Source organism: Rattus rattus, chromosome 7 (genome assembly GCF_011064425.1).
Source record: "Rattus rattus isolate New Zealand chromosome 7, Rrattus_CSIRO_v1, whole genome shotgun sequence".
Lineage (NCBI taxonomy): Eukaryota > Metazoa > Chordata > Mammalia > Rodentia > Muridae > Rattus > Rattus rattus.
In genome coordinates, this window is record NC_046160.1 from 48,804,025 (window position 1) to 48,814,896 (window position 10,872).

Below are 10,872 nucleotides of genomic sequence, written 5' to 3' on the forward strand. Positions count from 1 at the left end.
GGTTTGTTTCTGCTTATGAGACTTTTTGCATGTATCCCTCTCTGAAGTTCTAGTAGACATACTTTTCAATAAAAAGCAGAATAGATTTAGCATTGAAAGGGAGTCGCTGCATAGAGACATTAGTTAGAACCAAAGCTTGCACAACAATTCCTTAAATGTTTTAGTCTACTGTTTTTTAGGGGCATTTATTGTTTTAAAAAATTAAATATCTCTGATGCTATTGTAAGTTTATGGTTTAAACAATGTATAAGGTAGACATACCTATTTGTTTCCTATAAACCAAAGGAAATAATGAAAGTCTTGAGGCTAATGTTAAACAGTAATGCTCTTGCTTGGATTGCATGGAGATCAAATATACTATTAGTTACTTATAGTTATTATATTTGTGTATGGAAAAAGTATGTCCTTTAAAGGACATAGTAAAAATATGACATTCAATAAATAATGGAAATATCACGGGAATGATACAATTTCAAACAAGTTGCTGACTTGGATCTACTTTTACAAACGTTTCTAGTAAAACATCAAATTAAAAAACCAGTTTTAATTAATTAATCCATGACAATTTATAGGAATTAATTGCAGTAACTAGAAAACATGAATGTAATGAAACAATGTTTAAATCAGTTTCATGTTATAATAAATATTTGAGTCAATTAATTAAAAAAAGAAGAGAAGCTTGTGTTATGAACAGAACTTGTGTTCTGGAACACAACTAAGGAGCCATGTTGCTTTAAGCCTCTGGTGAGAGTGTTGAACAGCAAGGTCAGGTGCGGGTGTCAATGCAAAGTCAAGCAGAGACAGGATTGACTGGGATTCCAGTGTCCTTGGGAACATGCTTCTAATGACCTAAGAGCCTTCTAGTATAGATCTCATTCTCCCAAAGTTCTATCCTTTGAGGATACATATTAAACAGCAAACAGTTAGAGATAGTCTTCAAATTCATACATAAGAAGAAATAAACATTTCTGAGTCCATTACAGCAGACTTGACTCTGGCCCAGCCATCGGTATCACAGTCATGGTCATTGTATTCAGCTGTTAAAAATGGGCACGTCAGCTGGAATTTCTAATCTGTTCTGCCATATGGAAAACATCTGTCTATGACTTTACTCAACAAGGAGGCCGAGGGCAATAGTATCCTGTCTTTGCATAGCTGGCATTGATGGTCAATCTTTTGATGGTCTAGCTATGATAAAAGAACAGAGAGCATCCTTCTAAATGCATTGAGAAGTATACACATCGTGTCATGCAGCTTGTTCCCTGGATTCCATAGGATATGGTTAACCTATCAAATCGATTGAAGTGGGCTGGTTTTAATGATGCCCTATTTACATTGTCTTCTTGGGTTTGTCTTGTGGATACAGTATTTAAAACACACACATATCTCATCTGATCTTCCTTAAAGAAAAAAATCTACAGTTAATGAGAAAGCACACCTCCAGTATAACCTGTTACTCTGCAATAGATGGTACAATGATATCTTGAGTTCTCTGAAATATATTTTAAATGGCATAGGTGAGAATCTCTTACTCAACACATAGCATTCATCTTTAAAACAGAGTTTGAATAAACCATTTAAAACTGCAAGTTGTAAATATATTTTGGAAGGTCTCAAAGAAAACAGATTTTAAAAAGCATACGACATGTTCCTGTTTTTGAGCTTTCTTTATTTTTAATATTTTCTTTGTATTTTAGTTTTTGAAGAACAAAACTGAAACTATAGATGTGGCTATAATAAAAATGAAGCCAGTAAAGTCTAGTGGAAAAACCAACACAAGTCGTTTAAAGAATAGAAGTAACTGAAATAAAGGTTATCTATCATACTTGCAGCACAGTGAGTTCCTGTGTAGAGACATCTTTTCCAGCACACCTCCCAGGTTTTGTCTTCTGAACTGCAATGGGAGCCTCCATGGCGCACAACAGTGTGAACCTCGACACGCTGAGCAGGGAGCTCAATCCCAGAGCACTTTGTGTGATCCCGAGAGCTCTGTGATCCCATGCAGTAGAACTCAGTCTGACAGTGGCCGTGCTACCATACCACAGCACTGTGGAAGGATTAGCACTGGGCTTAAGGTGGGTAAATCGATTCTAAACCCACAACTCACAAATTCCCTTTTCCGTTTGCCAAGGTAATCTTATTCAGATACAGAGTAGGGGGTTCACAGTGGGATCTAGACGGTCTGCATGGCTTAGGATTTGGTAGAGAGAAGGCAACTCTGAACTTCATTATTTGGCAAATTTGGAAAACCTCCTTTCCTTTAAATTACTTTTTGTGGTTGAGATGAGGTCTATATTGCCCTGGCTGGTCTCAACCTGTGAGTTCAAGTAGACCTTCTGTGCCAGTCTTTTCGTTTCACAGTACTGCAGGATCGAGCCATCATACTTGACTAAATTACCTTTCTTAAACAGAAGGACTTACATACCAATGTGCAAGTGGCTGTCCTTGGCCACTGTGATGAAATTTGTTGTGTAGAGAGTCCCAGTGATGCCACAGTGGTGGGGATTTCTGGTTTTTGTTCCCATCATGATTGTCCCTCTAATGGATTTCATCCATCATCACCTCTCACCCTGTCCTCTCACCCTGGCAAGAATGAATTCCCTTTGTGCTCATTCCCATCAATCCTTGGATGACACTAACCAGTGATACTACTTAAGGAATTCCACTGTTTGATTAAGTTAATCTCTAAACCAAAGACTCCTTTTCCTAGAAATCAAGTAGTGTACTCAAAAAAATTATTTTAAAGGGACTGTCTCATAACTTTCTTAATTTGAAAATAAATCTAAATGAGCCCCAAAGCACTAAAAACAGAAACCATCAACTTAAGAAACACATTTGAAGTAAACAGTATCAATGTAAAAGCTGATATTGTCTCAACTCTGAAAATAATTCACTCGAAAGCCATCCTAGTTCTTAGATTGTGTAGCAAACCTGGAGAGGAAGAGAAGAAAAAATTCTGCAGTTAGCCACAGGAAAGCTGACACAGCCACACATGAACGAGAACCAGGTCATGTCCCTACACAGATCTGTGCATTTGGCTACCACCAAATGTGTGGTTCTCGTGGCTCCTGACATCTTTTGTGGTTTGATGGATCCTTTCAGAGGGATTACCTAAGACCATCAGAAAACACAGATATTTACATTCTGATTCATAACAGTAGCAAAATTAAAGTTATAAAATAGCAACAAAAATTATATTACTGTCGAAGGAAGGGCATCACAATGTAAGGAACTGTATTATTAAAGTATTGCAGTATGAGAAAAGTTGAAAACCACTGTCCCAAATTCTTATATTGTAAAGTTTACTTACATATGTTATAAATATTGAAAATATTAGAGTAATTATTATAAATTATAAATATTTAAAATATGTAAAATATTTTAAAGATATTTTATATCTTTTAAATTTATTAAATTATAAAATTTATACATAAAATCTAAATTTTATAATTAAGTTTTATAAATTGTTTTTAAAAATATTTTATATCTGGTCAAACATATTTGTAATATCTCAATTCTATGTATAATATTTCAGTCAAGGTCTTACTCTGTAGGGCTGGTTATCTGGAACTCTCAGAGATCCACTTGTTTCTGCTCCACTAGTGCTGAGTGTATGACTACACCGGGTCCATTTAGCCGTGTGTGTGTGTGTGTGTGTGTGTGTGTGTGTGTGTGTGTGTGTGTGTGTGTGCGCGCGCTTGTCTAGCTATTTGAAACACCAATGGTTTCTAGTTAACTCCCTATTGTCTGTAGGATACAAATTACTGCTGCAGAGCCTGGGGCCAAGTACAGCAGCTGAGCCAAGACATTGACCTCACAAGTTTTGGCTTTCATCTAATAATCTGTGATTGGGAACATGAGCTATGAAATAAATACAATGTGGAAGGTACTTTCTTTTTCCCTGTAAATTCAGTTAGATATTTTAAACTGAAAAGGAATCTAAATTCTAAAAGAGGGCTTTAGTGTTAGATGTAGACAAGGAAATTGTTAAAGGATAGGGTGGGCAACATCAATAGTTACACTGTATCTTTCACAGGTGTCTTGGAGTTCTCTTCCCGTGAGAAATTGTGTAGAGATGCCCCTGGATCTCACAGGTTTGGCGGGTACCAGCCAGAGTAACACATTCCCTCCACAGATGCCTCTCCAAGGACAAAGACTACTTGCCTCTGTATCAGAAGAGAAACAAAACCAAGGGCATCTTATATATTTTGAGAAAGGATGTTATGGTATTTAAGAATCCTGCTTCAGGGGTGCCCTCTGTAATTGAGTTTTTAGTGAATCAGTAGCTGATTACTCTGTCTTACCACAGAAACCATCATCAAGTCTCTTTAACCCTCCCTGCTCCTGCTCCACGTGGTACTGAGTTATCTCAAGGAAAAGTGGGAGAGAAAGAATCATAAAGGCAGTTTACGTCAGCTCTGAGATTTGGGATATTTTAGTCTAAAGCCAAATCCAAGAGACCAAAAGATGGTAGAACTCAGGACTCCAAATCAATATGGAAAGGCATAGGAAAACACAGCGGCTGTGTCAGGTACAGATTTTTCTAACGATGAAAAATATATAGTGTAAGATTAATCTGGTAAGTTTATTTGGATATTAAAATATAATGGTAATAAAATGCTTTTGTGACACACATGAAATGAACTCAGTAACCTAATTATACCACAGTTCTAGTATGATTTCCAATTATACCACAGTTCTAGTATGATCTCCGAGAGGACTTTGCGCTCAGTGCAGTGTGTTACTGTCTTTGTACACTGCAGCGTGTTACTGTCTTGGTTTTGTTTTCTGAATACTTTTTCCTGGCTTCCAGGAGAGGATCCTGGGCTCTCTTCATAGAAGGACTAGAAGGTGAAGAATCTAAGGTTGAAGAACTCACCCCTAACCCAGTTGCTCCCCTACTTCAGCCTCAGGCTTGGCTTCCTTCCTCGTGTATTTCCATCCTACTGTTGGACCTCCTTTGCCCAGCCTCTGGGCTACTTTCAGCCCCGGTTGTTAAGAAGCCTGGTTGTGTATTAGAGTCACCTAAGAAACTGTTTAAACATCACCTTTTGCTCTACCCACAAAGGTTCTGTTTCAATCCGTGCCTTGAGTTAGTAGATTTTAAAGTCTGGGTGTAGGGTCTGTGCAAACAGAGCCAGCATCTCTGAATTGTAGTGATGCTGGAGAAGTCACAAAAGGAGTTTCTCAAATGCATTGTCCTTGGATACAGTGGGAGTGGGAGTCAGTACTGCTGTAAAACAGCTCTGACACAACCTTTAATTCTGAGATCCATTTTCTTTCTTACTTAAACTGATTGATTAGGTCCACTACTAATTCTTTTTTTTAAGTGTGTGTGTGTGTGTGTGTGTGTGTGTGTACATGCAAATGAGTGTGAAGTTCAACATAGTGTCCTCCTCTATTTGTCCCACCTTATTTTTTGAGAAAGGGTCTCTGTGATGGTTTGCATATGCTTGGCCCGGGGAGTGGGCACTATTAGAAGGTGTGGCCTTGTTGGAGGAAGTGTGTCACTGTGGGGTGGGCTTGGAGACCCTCCTCCTAATTCCTCTGAGGATACTGAGGCTGTTCCTGGCTTCCTTCGGGTGAAGATGTAGAATTCAGCTCCTCCTGTACCATGCCTGCCTGGATGCTGCCATGCTCCTGCCTTGATAATGGGTTGAACCTTTGAACCTGTAAGCCAGTCCCAATTAAATGTTGTCCTTTATGAAACTTGCATTGCTCATGGGGTCTGTTCGCAGACTAAGACAGTCTCTCACTGAACATGGGGCTCACTAATTTTCTACTCTGCCTGGACTTCCTGTCTCTACCACTCCATCACTGCTGGGATTACAGACTTCGCTGACCTACCCACCTTTTTACATGGGAATCTAACTCAGATACTCTTGCTTGGGTAGCAAGCACTTTCCCCAGTGAGCTACCTCGTCACCTCTCTGCTATATTTAGCTTGTGATTTCTTTCAACACTTAAAATAAACATAAATAACCCCCGCCACATATCTGAGTCCTAAGTATGTGGAACCGTGCATCCTAAAAGGGACTTTGCACTTGAAGATCTCGATCCAGAACTTTTAAAAATTTTAACTCTAGAGTTTTAAAACTTCTGGAACCACACAACATATTTCAAAGGTAAACCAACAATTGAAATTGCAAGTTGCTTGCAAATTCAGGGGGTTCGCTGGGGCAAAGAGAGAGGTAAGGAGTGAGTCTAAGCATTCATACACACACGCACTCTTCAGACTGACACATTCCACCTGAAAACTTCAGGTTTGTTCAACTGTTTACTGCTTTGAGCATAAAGTCTCTGAAATAGGTGATCATGGACCACCTACTTTACTTCAGATTCCTAATTCGTTCCCAAGAATACCAAATTATGGAGATAAACTATATGAAGGTGGCTGAATTGAGAGGTCACATCTGACAGGTGTGGAAGAGGTGCTAGCTGAGAGTGAATGGAGTATTTGCTGGAAAGTGATGGCTGCAGTCCCCAGCTTAGGTAATAGACTGTAGCAGTCCTTCCCTCTCTCTGAGTGGGACAGCAGGGAAATGGCCCTTGCCTCTGGACTAGTGTCTAGACCTCTATAAAGAGCTCAGTATTGTCAAGATGGCTTCCATGGTCATAGCATCTTACTGACACTAGAGAATCTATGAGCAAAAGACATGGATGTTATGTATTTTCCTTCAGAGTTCTCTTTAAAAACGAGGTAGCATATCTAAAGAACAAGTGGTTATTTTAGTAGGTCACTTGAATCTATATTTACACAAAATGCCTGATGGTTTTCTTTATCTCTACATTTTTGTCAACTGTGTATCAGGAAAATATTTTCCACTAATACTGCAGGAGAAAACCTTTCTTAAGACCACACAAAACATATACCAGTTGGCTTACTATAACTAGTTGTCAAGACAAGCTATTCCAAAGTTTAGCTAGTAAGTGGCTGACAAGCCCAGAGCAGGGCACGCACACTCACTCATTTTGGAGTGACCTTGATGTGTTTGCATTTCATATGATATTGGACAGCTCCCTCTCTAGCCGGATCTTTGGAGGCCGAGTCCAGCACTGATCTCACAGTTCAGGCCTGCCCTGAAGACAGTGAGAAGATGTATCGGTTTGTTCCCACTGCCCAGCACAGCTACAAAAACTCCAGCTAGGCAAGTAACTTGGGACTTTTTGTTGAGCTGAAATCCATGTCCCTCAGAAATGGAGCACGGATGGTACCTAGAACTGATCACCCAGAAAGACTCTTGCAATGTATATCTTTCTAACTTGGGTGACCCCCCACCTCCAAACTCAGTGGAGCTTCAACATTTCTTGCTGTGTTTGCAGCTAGCTGTCCTGAACACAGTGTGAATTAGGTCTTAGAGCATCGGGTTCTCACTGGGGCTGCTCATTTCACAATGTCTGGAGCCATTACAGAATGCTGCTAGCACTGGTAAGGTGAAGCACCCTACCGTGCCCATAACAGCCCAGCTCAGCAGGGAATGACACATTGAGAAGATGTGATAGCTCTAAGGTTGCTAGACCTCAGATGAGGGAGTGGTGTGAATTTGGCTAGGAGACATGCTGTGAGGCGTGCAAACACTCTTGTTCACACAAAACATTCCGCTGGGTCTCCTGCTTGCAATGTTGCTTATTACTACAGAGGAAGGAAAGTGCGCTCCTGCTGAGAGGGAGATCGGATGTGAAGCTATGGGGGCTCCCTCACCAAGGATGCTCAGAAGTCGCCTGTGTCTACACAAACAGGGGATTTGGTCTTATTCTTGGTCTTCTAGTTATGAAAGGAATTCTATTTCCCATTAGGGAATTTCCTCTGTATCAGGAAGTAATTAAATTTACAGGAGTGGACGGTCCTGACTTCTGTTCTGCTGAAGACAGAATGCACAGCAGTGAGTTCGGTGGTCTATGAAATGAATCCCCAACATTCAGTGTTCCAGCCCCTGCTGGGTGCACAGCATGAAGGAACTCCGCAGAAATGCAAACTCTTGGGATGCGAGCCAGGTGCTGAGTCAGTCTGGATGACCGGAGGCTCCCGTGGGGCTCTTGAGTGAGAAAGAAACTTTACTGGCCCTCCTCCTTACTGGTAATGAGGACCTCATTTTTATGTGGGCATTTGTGAGAGTCACCATGTTGTGCTAAGAGAGTGGGTTTACCTGTTGGGAATCAGAATTCTCATTTGCAAGAGCAAACAAGCAAAGAGTAGGACAGATGACTGCTAAGTTCTTTCCTAGAGCTGTGAGACTCTTGATTTCTTCCTCTGTTAACTCATGAGTGTCAGGGTTGTCCTAGTGAATATCACTGTGAGAAGCTCTCGGGCCAGTAGATATATTAATCAACGTACACTAATTACATTTGCTAGCTAATCCATGTCAATTTGTCATTTAATTCTTTTGTAATTCAACCTTCAAATTGGAAATAAAGGAACCTGCTGATGTGATAACATGGGCCTCAACTAAACTGCTATCATTTTATGAAGCTCACACACAGCACAATGCTGAATTGTGAACTCTAAATGGTTATAATTGTATCTGTCAATCATACTTCAATAAGACTATGCCCCAGTTGAATGTGGTAATGCTCAGTTACCTTCATCCCACCAGTCAGGAGGCAGAGGCAGGTGGCTAGCTGTAAGTTCCAGGCCATCCTGGTCTCTATAGTGATTTCTAGGACAGCCAAGGCTGCATAGAAATACTCTGTCTTAAGCAAAAGAAAGCAGAATGGTATGAGCTATATATGGAAATGCAAAATTGCTGAACTATGCATGAACTAGTATTCGTTTGGTTAAATTCTATTTTAAACAACAACAGCAACAAAAGAAAGAGGTGAGTCAGGTGAGAGAAGGCTGGAGGTTGGAGAGCGGAGGAAAGTGGGGAAAGACAGAATAAAAAGGACAGAAACTTCAGATTATAGCTGGAAGCCAAATGACAGCCTCTACTGCACTCTATTCCTGTGACACCCAGAAGGGGCACCCAGCATTGTTTCACTTACAAAAGTGCAAAAATAAAACTTCTCTGTGCTATTAACTAGGCATGCTTATTATTAGATGGCCAGAGAGAATTCCCTGTGATCTGGGTTTAGGAATAACAGGCACTCTGACCTGTGCAAAGTGAGTTAGGCTTGAGCTCAGCTGCCATCCACAGGGAGCAGCAAGGCCATCCTGATTTCTGCTTCTTGAGTCACTGAAGACCTCAGAGAGCTGCACTTAGGTCTGTGGGCACTTGAATGAGGTGCCCTAACTGATTACTAATGTAGACTCGTGATAGGCCCTGGTGCCAGGCTTGACACACACACCTAGCTCAGTGTTATCATAGCCCCTTCTATACCCAGCCTCCCATCGGGTCCCTGGGATTCTCGGCAGACTGCTTCACAGCATGCTAGTTACTCAATGCCCTTTAAGTTGTGGAGAATCTCTATGTTTGCCTCATGAGGTCAGCTGGCAAAATTCAGAATGATTTTGATGGTTTATGTCAAGCCCATGACCCCCAAGACACTCAATATATTTTTTAAACTGAAGCATTTAAGAAGTGTTGAAGGATTTGGGTTCTCCATTATTTATTTACAGTGGCAGTGCTGAGATAATGGAGATGGGGAGGAGAACCAGTTACCATGAACTTTGTGAACATAAATTCCAAGTAGAACCGAGGATATAACCAGCCTGTCCCAGCAGTAGTGATGTCTGTTCTTAGTTAGAGTTGTGGGCCGTAGGTTCAGTGGGTTCTTTGTTTTGCTCTGTTTTGTTTTCTTTTGTCCAACTTATTCCAAAGATAGCTGGTAATAAAGGGAGACTTGAATTTACTAATAACAACAAGAATTAAAGAAATTCAGAATGCACCAAAAATAACATAAAATAAAAGGAGATAAAGTGAAATGGGTTAATGCAATCCAGAGAGAGAGAGAGAGAGAGAGAGAGAGAGAGAGAGAGAGAGAGAGAGAGAGAGAGAGAGAGATTATAACAAGTGTGTATCTAGTATGTCACCAAGTGTTGTTTTCATTGTGCCCTGATCTGGTTTTAAGCCTTCTCGTGTTCTAAATAAAAGAGAAAACTACTTGTGTTTTGATGAAGAGAAAACATGTCCTTTTTCCTAGTTCTAACAATAAAAACAAGAGCATATGGGTCTTATCTAAAAGGTTTAAATGTGAGCTCGACAGTAAATAGAGTTGCATGTCTCATAAACTGCTTTGCACACTAACTCTCTGAAAACTGAATGTATAAAAACAAAGTTAGTGAAATTTTCTGCATTTGGCCAAAGTAGCACAGCTGAATGACAAAGAGCATTTTGATTTTCAAGTTTGAAAAAGAAAGAAAAGGAAGAAACTTTGGGCATATTTTTACCAATGATACAGAGCAGAGACCATAGCAAGTACTTCTGGTGTGGAGAGAATGCTAAGGGCTTCACTAGGTGAAAAAAATCTTGTTTGGGAGATGGGGCAGAGAGGAGCCAATTCTTATGCATGTGAGTGCTGGTGCATGGTGCATAAGGTGATAGGAAGACACATCCAATGTGTCACAAACCCTATCTGAAGATGCAGACTCGGAACCACAAAGAAACACAAGAGCCTGCGATTTTTCCCCACAAGCGAGACTTTTTTAATGTGCTTTCTTTGGAACACTAGTAAAATGAGAAAGGTTTTGTGAAAACAGTTCTGGTGTCAAGTCCGAAACATACTACACACCAATTGTTTTGAAAATTACTATATACATTAACACATTAAAGATGTTTAGCAAATGTCTTAGTTAGGGTTTTACTGCTGTGAACAGACACCATGTCCAAGGCGACTCTTATAAGGACAACATTTAATTGGGGCTGGCTTATAGGTTCAGAGATTGAGTCCATTATCATCAAGGTAGGAGCATGGCAGCATCCAGGCAGGCATGGT